General features: G+C 43.7%; 1 protein-coding gene across 1 annotated transcript in view; it reads left to right on the top strand.

The window, feature by feature from the left end:
• Positions 1 to 16,463, top strand: part of LOC124661018 (polycomb group protein EMF2B-like) — a 35,682-nt gene that overhangs the window by 6,723 nt on the left and 12,496 nt on the right. The window lies entirely within an intron of this gene.

Below are 16,463 nucleotides of genomic sequence, written 5' to 3'. Positions count from 1 at the left end.
AAGTGCCATCTAGATGTCGTGGAAGACGCTGGCGAAGAAGTCATCGGAGTCGTCCCGCATTTCATGTGGCACAGGAGGTGGCGGCGCACGTGGCAACGAATGACGAGGCCGTGGAGGTGGGCCAAAGTTGTAGTCCCAGTCCACGAGGAACCTCGCCCTCCGCCTCGTCGGTTTCATATCGGCAGTAGTCGTCCCACCTAGGGGATCGATGTCGTACGCAGGGTCATCTGGGAGGTCTAGCAGGAGAAGTGCCCACATGCGCCGGGTCTCTTCGAGCCACTCTGGGCCAGACCGTGGCACCGGCGGGATGGGCACCCACGCAGAGCTGAGGCGCCACCCGCCTGGAAGGTGCACATCGTTCCAGCCATCGCATGGCTACTAGTTCTCGTAGAGCACTCGGGCGAAGCTGATAAGGAGGGGGACCCTCATCCGAGGGTTCTCCTTCTTCTTCACCCACGACGAGGACGCCTCGTGGTCGTTCTTCTTCTTCTTCACCATGGCGAGGTGGCGGAGCGCTATGGTTGTCGGTGTGGTGGGAGCAATGGAGGCTTGGGAGGTGTGGGCAATGGTTGGATATCACCGGTGCTCTTTTAAGGATGAGTGCGGGACTTAAAGCAGCATGCTATTGATGGCGGCCCAGAAGACCAACCGCCAACCGCCAAAGCTGGCGCGGCCGCTGAAGATGAGGCGTGCCATTGATGGCGGGTGCAGAAGGCTGCAGGCGCAGGCGCGGAAGCGATGCGGCCTCGCGCCCGTTGCAGGATCGCGTAGAAGCATTCACGGCACAAATTTTGATCACGCTTACGTTCCCACAGACATGCAGGTCAGTTGCCTTAGGCCACTGGGATAGGGTGCAGACCCATTTGTTTAGCCGTGCAGAGTGCAGACCCTTTGCGTCCGTTTGCGTTGGGCCGCTCGAGATGCCCTAATTAAAGTTGGTCGTTAAGGAGATATATAGAGGGATAATGTGCATGAGAAAATTGTTTGAACTATTTAATTCATATTTTTAAGATAAATAAAAATACAAAATAATAACCATTTTATTTGTGGTGTTAATATCTGCATAATGCCGTCTTCAATAAACACAGGTAAGAAATAATCAACAACTACAAGAAAGCTCTTACATCTAAGTAAACTTGCAAAAATCAACATGGGTAGCACTAGAATAGATCTCTTACTGCTTGAAAAGGTAGAAAACAAGATTTATTGTAAGTTCATCTTCAACATCTTTGCGCTGCTAAAAGTTGTTTCCAAAATGTTACTCCCTCCGTTCAATATAAGACGATTTAGCAGGCAAAATTAGCTTGCTAAAACGTCTTGAATAAGTGAATAGAGGTTGTACAAGAGATGGCTTTCTTCATCATTTCTTTGGTCACCCTGAACAGGTCTACTTGCCTTGATCAAGCTCCAAGTTTTGGCTAGGTGAATGATGTTCTGGAGGTTCAAAACGCAGCTTGAACATCTTTGCCCCACTGAAGTTAGAAGCAAATTGCCAAAAGTACTGGCAGGCTACATCTCTGCTTTTTTTCGAAAATGGGCACTTTATTACTTGCGCAATAGACCCGGCCTCTGCATAACTAAGATGCACACAGCCACACACAAATTCGTTACAAAACCAGAAAGGTGTTCAAATGGATAAAAAAAGTACAAAAAACAGAAACAAATTCTAGGTAGGAGGATCTAGCCGAAGGTCACGCTGCCACCCATGTTGGAAAAAATATCCCTCGCCGTATCCTCCAACCGTGAAGACACCTCCGTAAAGAGGTCCCGGTGCTCGACACGCTGCAACGGTATCCATGAGCGGAGCAAAGCCGTGCATCGGTAGATGACCTGCAAAAAAGAAGAAGAAACATTATTGAAAATCTTGTCATTTCTACATAGCCATAGCGACCAGATAATTGCAATCGCTCCCATCCTAATAAGACGTTTAAACCTAACATCCACACCATTGAGCCAGTTGCCAAATAAATTGACAACACTACGTGGTGGGTATAAGGTAGACCCTATTTGGACAGCTGACCATATAGACCTAGCTAACTTACATTGGAAGAATAAGTGGTTAATTGTCTCATCTTGATGACAGAAAACACACTTTTTACTTCCATGCCAGTTGCGTTTGGCAAGATTATCTTTAGTAAGGATTACCCCCCGACGAAGATACCATGCAAAGATTTTTGTTCTCAGCGGTATTTTCATCTTCCAAATCTTTGAATTATTATCGACCGGGAGTTCTGGCTGAATTAAAGCATTGTACATGGAAGCCACTGAGAATGTACCATTCCCGGTAAGGTTCCACCGAAATTCATCCGGTCCCTGCGTCGGTTGAACTAACTCAAGACGCTCGTAACAATTCCTGCCACGAGGTTTGTCTGAGACCGATGAGACTTCTTCTGAAATCCACATTTGGTGGGAAGTCTTCCAACACCTTAGCGATAGTATCGCTTTTGTGGCGCACTATATTGTACAATGCCGGATACTGTTCTCGGAGCGTGGTGTTACCCAACCATATATCCTCCTGAAACGAATTTCCGATCCATCCTTAATAGAGAAAGAGCCATATGGAAAGAGAAACTTCTTTGTTTCCATAAGACCAGCCCAAAAATGTGAATCTCCTGGTTTCCAAATAACCTGAGATAAAGCTTTTGAGCCAATATACTTCCTCTTGAGGAGTGTTTTCCATATGCCCTCTTCGGTAAGTAGTTTATACAACCATTTACCGAGAAGTGCCCTATTTTTGATCTGGAGGTCTTGAATACCAAGTCCTCCATGATCTTTGGGCCGACACAGCACACTCCATTTAGCCAGCTGCTACATCTCTGCTTAGGTTGCTCCTATGAACATTTGACAAATTGAAGTGCAGTTCCACCCGTGCAATGCACGGCGCAGGCGACCTGAGCGAGATCGAGAGTGATCCGACGGGCCCTTTATAGGTGAAGCATCTTAGATTTGGAGCATTCAGCTCCAAGTGTCTCTGGTAGTTACGGTCGAAATCTTGTAGCAGGAAGGTAGAGACCTTGGGGAGAGCGAGAGACTGGTAGCACTCACGAGACCAAGACAAATCCACTCTCTCCAGACGCAAGGTGGTGAGCAATGGCGAGGCGTCTATTATGGCCTGCAGTACCTTGCGTGAAACCCAGCATAGGTACAGCCGCAGCTCGGTGAGCCGCGGGAAGGGGACTGGTACCACCATGTCTCGCGGGCTACAGATGTCGATGCAGTTGGTGATGTGTAGCACACGGAGAGCCTGGAGCGCCGGTAGGGTGGTGATGCTGTAACTGCACATGCTCCCGTCGCAGCCTTTCCCAAGGTAAAGTTCCTCTAGGTCCCGGGCCGCAGGGCTATAGACCAAAGCATGGAGCCGGCGGCGCATGTTGCCCTTGCCCCATTCGTCGTAGTAGAAGGTGAGCTTCTTCAGGGGTAAACCGGAGGAGACATAGGCAGCGATGGCTGCCTTCCCGTCGCGCTGAAAAGTAGAGCGCCGGCACGGGACATTGGAATTGCGCGTGCGTGAGTCGAGGTTGAGGGCGCCCGATAAGAGCCAGAGCGTGCGCCACCGCCGCGCGAGCACGCTCGTGGACGCGGCCTCCTTTAATGGCGCGAAGGAGAGGATGTGGCATAGTAGGTCGTCGGGGAGGTCGGAGTGGCAAACGGCGGGCATCGTGGGTCTCAGCTGTTGGCAGTCGTGAGGCTGCGGCTTGTTCGCCATCTCGTCGATCCAAGTGCTTCTCTTCTCGCCGGCCGAGAGCTCAGGCTGCTCGTTGGATGGATTCAAGGATCGAAATCCCGTACGTGCAAAGCTAGCTATGAATTAAAGTAAATCCCGTACTCCAGCACATACCACGTAGGATCTGCTACGAGAACAATGACGGGAACAGGAAACGAGATTTGGTGTTAGCTTACGGGGTACGTTCATGGATGTTTATGCCCGGGCAGCGACACGGACGCCTCGCCGGCCGCGTCAGCAACTTCCAGCAGGCCAGCCCAGCTGGCAGGGGCAGCTTCTTCAGACGGGAAGGCCGACTAAGCTACCAGGCCGGCCCAGGTGGCTCCCACAGCTGCTGCTAGCGGCGGCGATTTACACAAAAATAACCCTTTGTTGCAACTATAGCACAGACTGACCCTTCGGGCAAACTATTTCACCCATCTAACCCTTTTGTGTGGCGCCCCTCCCATGGGCGCCACACATGGCAGTGTGGCGCTACTCTCCCAGCCGACGTGGCGCCCTCGACGCTGAGCTGGTGCGCCGATCCGACGTGGCAGCATGTGTGGCGCCCATAGGAGGGGCGCCACACTACTCTCTATATATAATTTCTGTCTAGAGATAACAGAAGATTGTGGTAGCTCAATCGGATGAAGCCTTTGCTTCCCAATCCCATGTCATGAGTTTGAACCTCTGCACCACCCGAATTTATTTTTATTTTTCATAACACTTATTTTAGCTTTAAAAACTTTGGACTACTAAAAAATAGTTCTATGCATCTTTGTTATGTCCTTTCTAGACTCTAGAGGTTTTCTACAGAATTCATGCTCATGTCTGGTCTTAGCGTCAGATTTCCTTTTTCTGTATTACCAGTTCTAGTTACATACTTACATCTACCTGCTATGATGCTGGATTATCCCAAGGTAGTATAGATGCAATATTTTCATACTTACGATGTATGGTAGTACTCCACTTGGCTATCTGTCACTTGTTTTAAACTTTGAGCAAGTACATCTGCTACACCTATTGTTAGTCGATGCTTCCTAGATGAAGAACATGGTGTTTCCTGATGTACATTATCTAAAAGCATTTTACAGAGTAATTTTGCATCCATTTTTCAGATTATGTTTCATCTGGTGGAACTTTCAGATTTTTAACTGTTAGATAATAATGATCTGTCTGTCATTATCAACATATTGGCAATACAAACAAGCTGTTAGATCTATGGTTAAGATAGGTTAGTACTTAGTAGAGATTAGCTGCATGTTTGCACTAATAGTATCTCCACTGATAAAGTGCTTAAATCTGAAGATGTAGGATAAACATGAAGGAAATTAGGTAATTGTAGTGCTCAAGTCAGATGCCCTTTCATTGAAATCGCAACAAACAGATAATCAGTACATGTTTGACCTTGTTTTATGCTATGTTTAGGATTAAAGTTCAAGCGACGATATAATTTCTTCAGATTTTATGCAAGCATTTCTGACTCACTTGTGATGTTCTGAAAATTAATTCAACTCTGTCTTCTGGAATGCCATGTTGATGTTTGATCTCCTGCCACTTCTTACATAGGAGTGTTCCATTAGAACAAATATTTGATTTGGAGTTCAAGAGTAAATAAAACAAATAGAAATGGAAATGGCGGCACCCTATGAACCTAAGAAGAACAGCGAAATTAGGATATTTGAGAGTTCAGACGATATGGCAACAGATCTGGCCGAGTACATTTCACAAGTTTCAGAAATTTCTGTGAAGGAAAGAGGATACTTCACTGTTGCTCGGATTTCACAAGATGAACATGTTAGTGCAGCCCTCAGATGTTGCTCAGTAGATGTATGTTGTCATAGCTTGCAAACACGACACTCATTCTCCTCTATGTTGATCAGTGCATCCCTGACACTTACTGAACTTTGAAGAATGGCATAGATTTCTTGATTAGGAAGCAAGCAAGAGAAGATAAAAAAAAACTCTACAAAACAGTACGAGGCTAAATTTCATGTTTTAAACATACTACAATGTCTAGCATAATTTTTAAAAATAAAAATAAATTCAGGTGGTGCGGAGGTTTGAACTCATGACCTGGGATTGGGAAGCAAAGGCTTCATCCGATTGAGCTACCACAGTCTTCTGTTATCTCTAGACAGAAATTATATATATAGAGTAGTGTGGCGCCCCTCCCATGGGTGCCACACATGCTGCCACGTCGGATCGGCGCACCAGCTCAGCATCGAGGGCGCCACGTCGGCTGGGAGAGTGGCGCCGCAGGCACGGGCGCCACACTGCCATGTGTGGCGCCCATGGGAGGGGCGCCACACAAAAGGATTAGATGGGTGAAATAGTTTGCCCGGAGGGTTAGTTTGTGCTATAGTTGCAACAAAAGGTTATTTTTGCCCGGGGGCTGCTTAACACCGACCTGGTCGGCACTCCAGGGTACCGCACACCCAGCACATGCCCAAAGTGGCCAGATGGGCCGCGGCCCAACAACATAAGGTAATACAGTTTTTCTTTTTTCGTTTCTTTTTCTTTTTTTCGGCTGATTCTTTTTAGACCCGATTTTTTAAAATTATTTTAGTTTTTTTCTGAAATTTCAATGTTTTTAAAATTTGAACATTTTTCATATTGGAACAATTTTCAAATTGGAACAAATTTTGTAAAAAAATTAGAATGACCATTTTTTTTCAAAAATTTGATTTTTCCCAAAATTTAAACATTTTTCGAAAATGAACATATTTTAAATTTGAACATTTTTCGATTATGAATATTTTTCGGACATGAACAATTTTTAGCTTTGAACAAATTTCGTTTTGAACACTTTTCAAAATTTAAACTTTTTTGAATTTCAACTATTTTCAAATTTGAACTTTTTCGATTTTGAACAAAAATAAAAATAAACAGAAAATAAAGAAAACTATAACTAAAACAGAAAAAAGAAAAATCAGAAACAGAAAACGAAAAAAGGATGAAAATGGGCCAGGCCCAATACCCGACCAGGGTGCGACCTGGTTGGTGTATAGGATTTCCGCTAGCGGCCTGGCCAAGGCGCCGGGCGTTGGCAGCTAACAGGCTGGCCTATGAGTCCTAGTAATGCCTCGTTCGCAGGGACGGAGCCAGGCAAACGACGGGCATGGGAGCCCGAGAAGGTTTATTTTCAGGGGAGGTATTAATAACTTGTTTGATTTGGTGAAGCTTAGAAGGTATGTTCATGGATAATTAGGGTGAGTTTGGTAGGGTATGTTCATGTCAATGTTAGCTTTACCAATATTTTGACGATAAATTTGCCCACCCTCACTTTGACCACGATTTGGCAGAAAAGTGAACTGCCACCCACAAAGGGGAGCGGCGGGGTAAGCTAATTTTTTTGGGAGCCAAACCAAGCAGCGGCCGAGGGTCACAGGCGTACAAATTATTTGGTCAGGCGCTCGGGCTACAAACCAAGCGAAGCGTGCCCTTATACCCCGGACAGCCGCACGGCCGCTTTGCCAACTCTAAGTCAGTCTTTTTCTAGAAAAGATGTATTTTCGCTATATTGTGAATAGTTCGTGTCTACTACTATATTTTAAACAGTACATCTTGTTATTTTTGTGTAGGGTACATAGCTTAATATTTTTGTTCCCGATTTGACACAGGCATATCTGCATATATTCTCTACCCATTTAATTTACGACACACTTTTTTAGTAAATTTCTGACGTGTTCTCAACATAGGGTTACGCGCACACCTAAGAGCCAAAAGTGGGCGTTAAGGGGTACACGTCTTTGTTTCATCGCAAAACTTGCTGGGTTGAACTTGGGACTTGAGTTCCTAAAAAAACAATTTTCACCAGCTCATCACAGTATTACTCCGTCGGGAGTCGCGCGCCAAACACATCCAATGGTCCAACACAACCCTACGAGTGTCCCCGGGAAACGCCACACACCAATGAGAATCCAACGAGAATCCAATGTCGGAGCTTGTGACGAGTCAGTTTCTGATCCAAGACAGGCTCGATGCACACATCCAATGGTCCAAGACAGGCTAGATGCAAACGGTTAAACGACCAGTTAATTAAACTAACAAAAGGTCCAACGTCTCATCCTTGCCATAATAGAGTAATTTGGTTTCATCCCGCATGACTCATACTATTGGTACTACCATTGCTCCTGGCGTCTCCTATTCCTGCGTGTTCTTATATCTTTCATGTTCTGCTTTCACCCTCACATTGATTTGTTTATGTGGCCACGAGATTTTTGTACAACATAAGCTACCAACACATGGAAATGGAGTGCGAGAATGAAGCTATTATGTTCAAGATGAAGTGGTGTATATAACAAGAGTGCATGTTCATTTAAGTAAACATCCGCATGGTATAGATATGAAGCATTATGTATACAAGTGGAGGTTGGTGGTTTAGTACTTTCTATAGTAATTCACTGACTGTTGCAACACACAACATATCAGCAAAAGTAGCCATCGAACAAAAAAATTTGAATGAATGATACAAGGTTGACATAAATAGCAGCCTCAAAATCACACCTCCCTCATGATATTTGCTCCCGTTTGGTCACTAATTGGGTTGTGCGGGAGATAGAGGAAGAAACGAGTGATGTATGTTTTGAGTTTATTTTGTAAATCAGAAAAAAATACAAAACTTAGGACGTATTTGGATGTCTCCTATAGCTTACTCAAATCCGTCGATCGAGCTTCCTAGTTCCAGTTGCAGACCAGGTAACATTCGGCTGAGCTCCACGCTTCACTTGGACTGGATGCCCATGTTTCACTAAGCCAGCCTGCTGGGAGGGGCGATCTAGCCTTGAAGCCCCCACTTCCGGCCAGCCTTTCGAATCTATGCCAACTCTAGCCGTGTTTTGTCCACGGGCGCGAGATTTGGCGTCAACTCCGGCTGCGCTAGCTTGCGGTATCTCCGATGGTGTATGTAGCATTCGAGGGATCGCCATGAGCCCATGATGGAGTCGTAGTGGCGGCGGTGGATGGAGGCAAAGTAGAGACGGTGTTGGTGGATGGTGTCAGCTCGAGAGGAGTGTCAACTGCCAAGAAGTAATAGGAGGACGTCTAGGTGACGTATGGATAGCGGCGCCGGACCATACTTTCAGTTCTACACGGGATTCAAAAAATATTTTTTAAATGAAATTTAAGAGAAAATTTTGGTCTTCTAGCCGAAACGAAAACAAAAATCACTAAAATTTGGTGATTTGGTTGTGGCTGAAATATTTCCAGACCGAAATTTCAAACCATGGACATGCGGTCGAATTACGCAACAATTGGACTTTAAGAAATGGATACATATGTTAACTTTTAGCGGCCAATAACAACGTGTCTTCTGTCAAGCTTCTTGCACTAATCAACGTAACCAAAAGTTCGAACTTATGGAAAGGGCTAGTCAATCCACTTATACATATCAACACCCTTCTTTACATGTGACCAGGACAAGAGAAGAGAAGGTCAACACGTGGAAAGAATAATAGCACGCATATGAATGATCGTGTATGCGGCGAACATAGGGGTGGGTAAATATTGTGAAAGCCAGGACTCGAACTTAAGGCCCTAGGCTCTGATACCATGTTAAGATTCTTGCACTAACCAACAACCAACGCAACCAAAAGTCTAAATTGATGGAAAGGTCTAGACAATCTACTTATACATATCAACATCTTCATCGCGCTGCATTGACTCACGGGCCCAATAAACCGGGACGGAAAGAGTATAATTTATGCTTAATACTAGTGTTTGCAATAAATCTAAATAAAACATACGTGATTGTGAAGTACTCTCTGTCCAAAAATATGTTATGTACTACCTCTGTCTATAAAAATAGACGTCCGAGGTTTGTTTAAATCTGAATAAACCTTAGACGTCTATTTATAGACGGAGGGAGTATATGTTTGATCAAAGTCAAAATTTATAAAGTTTTATTGACTATATAGAAAAATCTATTATTATCTATGATATAAAATATATATGATATAAAATATATATGATATAAAATTATATTTCACCATGATTCTAATAATAATAATTTAATATTATAAAAGTTAGTATATTTTTATATAACTGGTTGAACTTTACAAAGTTTGACTTTCACGCAAAATTATGAGCAACATAAGTTGTGATGGGGGGAGTACGAGAATTTATGGATGTTCAATACTCTCTCCGGTCCATATTAATGGACTCTACTTTATCTAGATTCGGATGTATCTAGTTAAGTTTTTAGACTAGATGCATGTGTATCTAGATAAAGTTGAGTCCATTAATATGAACCGGAGGGAGTAATATTTTTGATATAAAATATAAAAACTTACTATAAGAGCACCAAAGGACATCATTCGCGGGATAAAGGAGGAATTTCGGTTCGTTGGATATCTTTCATAACGACATGACATGTTCTTGAAGAGGAAGAAAAAGAGTGCCCCTAACACTCGACTTCGCACGACCTATTGCTACCTCAGATTTTTTTAGTTATGGCGTTAGCATGCCAGTATTAGTTAGGAAACCGCTTACCATATTTTTTGGCCCCCAAAAGAAGTTATCATGTTGCCTCCTCAGTTTGGTTGTTGTCCACTACTAGCTTAGTGCCCGACCAGGCTAGATTGGCCAAATCGGTCGTTCAAGTTGTCATCTTCTAAATCTAGCCACCGCCTCTGCATCAACTTCTTGTATAAGTTGGTTCTCCATCCTATGGCTGGCCTCACCATCGTCAAGAGGGACGTGAAACCTGATCTTTGAGTTGAGTTTTTGATAAAAGTACTCGTGTTTTCAAGAGATTATCTTAGGGTTTTGGTAGTCATATTCTTTGTCAACTCCGAGTCAATAAAGATGTTATCGTCTAAAGCAAGTGATCTTCGGCCCTTTGTTCTACAACAAGATCTTATTTCTGATGTCAATGGTGGTGTTGAAAGATTAAATTTTATATGTATGATCTTTTAAATCTTGCTTTGCTAGATATATTTTAGAATTTATATCAAGGTTTTCAAGAAAAGGATGATACTCATACTTTTTTCCCTGGCTGTTACGTTTTTGATAATGGTGGTTCGTATATTCATCTTACCAGCGACATTCATAAGGCAGTCTGGTTACCTGAAATATTGGTGTGTTGTTCCTCCTGCCGATGTTGGGTAATCGCCTTTAATGGATGCATCGAGTGTGTTGTCTTTGCATTGTTATAAAAGCGACAAGCAAATAACGAAGAACGAAACAAGAACACACGCAGGGGACACAAGATTTAACGTGGAAAACCCCTTCCAACAAAGAAGGGGAAAAAACCACGGGCGCCAGCCAGCAAAACTTCACTATATCGGGAGGTGTTTACAAACGCCGTGGGTTATCTTATAATCTGATAAACCCTAGCCGGCGGCTTACAAGATGTATATATAGGCGGTGCCAACGATCCGTACCGTACCGCGGGTCGGCCCAAGCCTCCGGCGACGGGCCTCGCTCCGCTCGTCAGAAGTTAGCCTCCCTTTAGTATATGAATTTGGATCACAATACAACAAACTCCACCTTGAGACAAATTCCATCTTGTAGCATGAACTTCAACAATCTCCTGAACAGACAAAGGAAAAACACTTGCTGGCGCCAACGACCACTTGGGCTAAACGAGTTATACCAACCAAGCTCGAGCAAAGCTCAAACTTGGAAACAGAGACTGGCTTTGTCATCATATCGGCAGGATTATCATGAGTACTTATCTTGCATACCTTCGAGTTTACCTTTAGCAACAATGTCGCGAATATAATGGTACTTGATATCAATGTGCTTTGTCCTCTCATGGAACATTTGATCTTTAGTAAGGTATATTGCACTTTGGCTGTCGGAAAACAAGTTAATGCAAGAATCATCTCCACAAAGCTCAGCATACAAACCTTTCAACCAAACGGACTCTTTGCCGACTTCATTAATTGCTATATATTCTTCTTCGGTCGTAGATTGGGCAACAACAGATTGTAACGTTGCCTTCCAACTCACGAGCACATCCACCAACAGTGAACACATAACCTCGTGAGGGATCTTCTCTTATCCAAATCGGCAAGCAAAATCTGAATCCACATAGCCAACGAGTCCCTCACCGGTCTTGCCAAACTTCAAACAAGCTTTGGATGTGCCACGAAGGTACCTGAAAATCCACCGAACAGCTCTCCAATGTTCTTTACCGGGATCAGCAAGATATCGAGTGACCAAACTCATAGCATAGGATAAATCGAGACGAGAACAAACCATGGCATACATCAAGGAACCAACGAGCACTAGAATATGGAACTCGAGACATGTACTCAATATCTTCATCGGTACTAGGACATTGCAATGTCGACAATTTGAAGTGGGAAGCAATTGGTGTACTAACGGACTTTGCATCATGCATATTAAAACGATGAAGAACTTTCACGAATGTAATTTTGCTGACTAAGAAATAACACACTAGATTTTCTTGTCTCTTGTAATTTCCATACCTAGTATTTTCTTAGCAGCACCAAGATCCTTCATCTCAAACTCAATACTTAATTGTGCTTTCAAAATAGTGATCTCTTTCTTGCTCTTGGCAGCAATCAACATATCATCAACATATAACGAGCAAGTATATTGGTGATCCATTAACAAACTTGATATAAACACAACTATCATACTTAGATCTCTTAAACTCATGTGCAAGCATAAATGAATCAAACCTTTTGTACCACTTGTCTTGGAGGCTGTTTGGACCATAAAGGGACCTCTTCAACTTGCAAACAAGATCCTCCTTACCAGGCACAACAAAACCTTCAGGTTGGTCCATGTATATCTCCTCCTCAAGCTCACCATGCGAGAGGCAGTCTTTACATCTAGCTGCTCAAGCTCAAGATCACGCATAGCCACAATACCAAAGAATGCACGAATGGAACTATGCTTCACAACCGGAGAGAATACATCATTATAATCAATACCTGGAATTTGGCTGAAACCTTTTGCTACTAACCTTGCCTTAAACCTCGGAGGCTCACTAGGAGACAAACCTTCCTTTCTTTTAAATATCCACTTACAGCGGACAGCCTTCTTTTGTTTAGGCAAGGGCACAACATCCCATGTGCCATTCTTGTCAAGCGATTGCATCTCCTCTTGCATAGCGGAAATCCACTTCACGTGGTCAACGGATGCAACGGCCTCGAGTATATGTAGCAGGTTCAGTACCATGCTCCACCTGTTCAGCACAACTCAAAGCATGAGCAACAAGATTACATTCTTCAATTAAACGAGGACGTGGACCTTTGTTACGCCTCGGTCTATTAGCAGCAATGGAACTATTTGTTTCGCTGCAAAGCAGGTGGTGAGTGCTTGAACAACGATGTTATCAATTTCAGCAACATCATTTTCTTTCTCCTCCACGTGCTCCACCTGCACGCTAATCCTCTCGTTGTTCATCATCGAATTATCGGAAAAATCAACGACATCGATAACATCTATAGATGAACTCTTATAAAACATAACAGCCTCATTAAAGACAACATTCCTCGCTATGCAAAACTTTCTTAGTTTCAGGATTCCATAACTTGTATGCCTTAACTCCTGAACCATAACCAAGAAACAAACACTTAACAGCCCTGGGCTCTAGCTTTCCATTATCAACATGAGCATAAGCAATGCAACCGAAAACTCTCAACTGTGAATAATCAGCAGGTGAACCGGACCAAACCTCAATAGGAGTTTTCTTATCAAGCGGAATACAAGGTGACCTGTTTATCAAGTAACGAGCGGTGGAGGCTGCTTCAGCCCGGAAACGTCTATGCATACCGGCATTAGACAACATGCAGCGAGCCTTGGAGATGATGGTTACTGTTCATCCTCTCCGCCACACCATTCTGCTCGAGGAGTATATGGGATGGTGTGGTGCACGACAATGCCTTCATCGCTGCAATAATCATTGAAAACAGTAGAACAAAACTCCATGCCATTGTCGATACGAAGCAATTTAACTTTCTTTTCTGTTTGCTTCTCTACCATAACTTTCCACTTTCTAAAAGCATCAAACACATCAGATTTATGTTTCGGAAAGAAAGGCCACACTTTTCCGGAGTAATCATCTATGATAGTAAGCATGTAATTTGCACCACCAAGAGAAGTCTTGCGGGAAGGTCCCCACACATCAGCATGCACATAATCTAAAATCCCTTTGGTGGTATGAACGGAAGCATTGAATTTAACTTTTTTATGCTTACCAAAAATGCAGTGCTCACAGAACTCAAACTTACTCAAATTGCAGCCATCTAGCAGGTCTCTCCTGTGCAATTCTGCCATGCCATGTTCACTCATATGTCCAAGACGCATATGCCACAGATTAGTTTTACCAGGTTCATCGGGAATAACAGCAGCAGCAATACCAGATAAAGTGCTACCTCTAAGAACATATAACTTTGCAGAATTCATATCACCAATCATGTGAGCGAGAGAACCTTTTGTTACCTTCAGAACTCCGCGAGAACCGGAGTGTTTGTACCCGTCAACATCAAGGGTGCCGAGAGAGATCAGATTTCCGGCCATGCCAGTATGTGTCTAACATCTCGTCGAGTGCGTGTCATGCCATCATGCATCTTGATCTGAACGGAGCCAATGCCCACGATCTCACGTGGGTTGTTATCTCCCATACGCACAACATCTCCACTCTGCACAAACTCATAAGAACTGAACCAGTCTTTGTTACAACAAATATGAAACGAACATGCAGAATCAAGGATCCACTCATCATTACCGTAAACACAACCAGACAAACACAACTAGGCAATCGCCATCCGAATTATCACTTGGAAACAACGGCAGCCTTACCATCACCCTCGATTTGTTTTTCGGTTGGTAGGTACCGTTTCTTTTCTCTTTGTTCCGCAACTTCCAGCCAATCATCAATATTATGGCTAGTTTTCTTACAATACTTGCAGAACTTACCATCTCGTCCCTTGGACTTTGAGCGACCTCCTGTCGGTCTTGCTCTTATCTCTGTTGTAGTTGTTGTTTCGTTCTCGGTCCTGCCTCGGACTGCAGGTGCCTCGCGCCTTAGATGACGAACCCTCTCGCCCGCACCATAGATTTCATCTTTTCCCTCTCGCTGGAGGGCCTCATAAACTTCGGCAAGGGTTAGTTCATCACGACTGTATAACAAGGTGTCTCGAAAATTCGCAAAAGAATTAGGCAACGAGACTAACGATATAAGAGCTAGATCCTCATCATCATATTTTACCTCCATAGATAGCAAATCGAAACGATCTCTTTAAAGATCGATAGGTGATTCATCATTGACGCACCTTCTTGCAGCTTGTGCGAGAATAACTTCATCTTCACGTGCATCTTACTGGTTAGATCTTTGGACATGCGGATCGATTCCAGCTTTCAACCACATGCGCACATGGATTTCTCAGCCAACACTTCTGCAAGATATTGTTGGATAGATGAAGCTGAATTAATGAAAAAGCCTTACGGTCTTTCCTCTTTTCATCGTCGGTCCAGGTCTTGGCATCTTTCTTGCCAAATCCATCAAGAGCTTCATCCGGATCGGAAGATTGGGTAAGTATCGCCCTCATCTTCACTTGCCACAGAGAAAATCTTGTGGTGTAATCCAGTCTGCGGTAGATCGAACTTCAAGGAAGACATGTCGCAAAACCCTAGATTGAAACACGGGCTACGATACCACTTGTTATAAAAGCGACAAGCAAATAACGAAGAACGAAACAAGAACACACGCAGGGGACACAAGATTTAACGTGGAAAACCCCTTCCAACAAAGAAGGGGAAAAAACCACGGCGCCAGCCAGCAAAACTTCACTATATCGGGAGGTGTTTACAAACGCCGTGGGTTATCTTATAATCTGATAAACCCTAGCCGGCGGCTTACAAGATGTATATATAGGCGGTGCCAACGATCCGTACCGTACCGCGGGTCGGCCCAAGCCTCCGGCGACGGGCCTCGCTCCGCTCGTCAGAAGTTAGCCTCCCTTTAGTATATGAATTTGGATCACAATACAACATGCATTGCGGCTGAATTTTTTATTTGAGATCTCTCATTGGTATTCATGGTCTATTGGTTGGTCTCCATGTCGTTTTCCTAAATTCGTTGATCGAATCAGACGCCCTGGAACGTCGAATGAAAATGGTCTTTCTACAACCCTATTATATGATAGGCTCACCCCCTTAATCTTTCTCTTGCTTCATACAATTCCCAAGATTGTAAAAAGTGGGATAATGTTTGGTCTATAGCTAACGCCAACTTCAGAAGAATACAATATTTTATTTGTGAAGAAAAAGAGTTTGAAACATTAATGTTTTGCTCGTTTCTATTAGAATTCATTTTACAATTGACTGAGCCAGTTTTCGTATCTCTAATTCTCTATCATGTAATATACATTACTTATATAATATTAAGTGGTGTTGGTGGCGTTGATTTATTGTAGAAAGAAATGTACCCCACCGCACGAGCACACCCTGATTCTCAACACACCCACCACACCAACAATGCTACACGTACCTACGGGGAAATTCCTACGGGATCTGACTTACGGGATTACGTGGAGAGAGCACGGAGAGTTCACGTCCCTATTTTCACGGACAACAACAAATCTCAACCAACGCGGTGGTTCCAACTCAGTGTGTAGCAAATTTCCGTAACCATTTCCCGTAACTCTAGCATTTTCGCCCACCACACTCCCCCGTAAACACACTCCTAACACCCCAACTAATTTAATCACCCTATGCCGTAGCTGTCCATGTTTTTTCCACTCACACACATCCATTCTTACAGTCTAGCACAACACTT

Source organism: Lolium rigidum, chromosome 6 (assembly GCF_022539505.1).
Source record: "Lolium rigidum isolate FL_2022 chromosome 6, APGP_CSIRO_Lrig_0.1, whole genome shotgun sequence".
Classification (NCBI taxonomy): Eukaryota; Viridiplantae; Streptophyta; class Magnoliopsida; order Poales; family Poaceae; genus Lolium; species Lolium rigidum.
The sequence above is the reverse complement of the archived record's forward strand: the minus strand, read 5'-3'. Positions and strand labels throughout refer to the sequence as shown.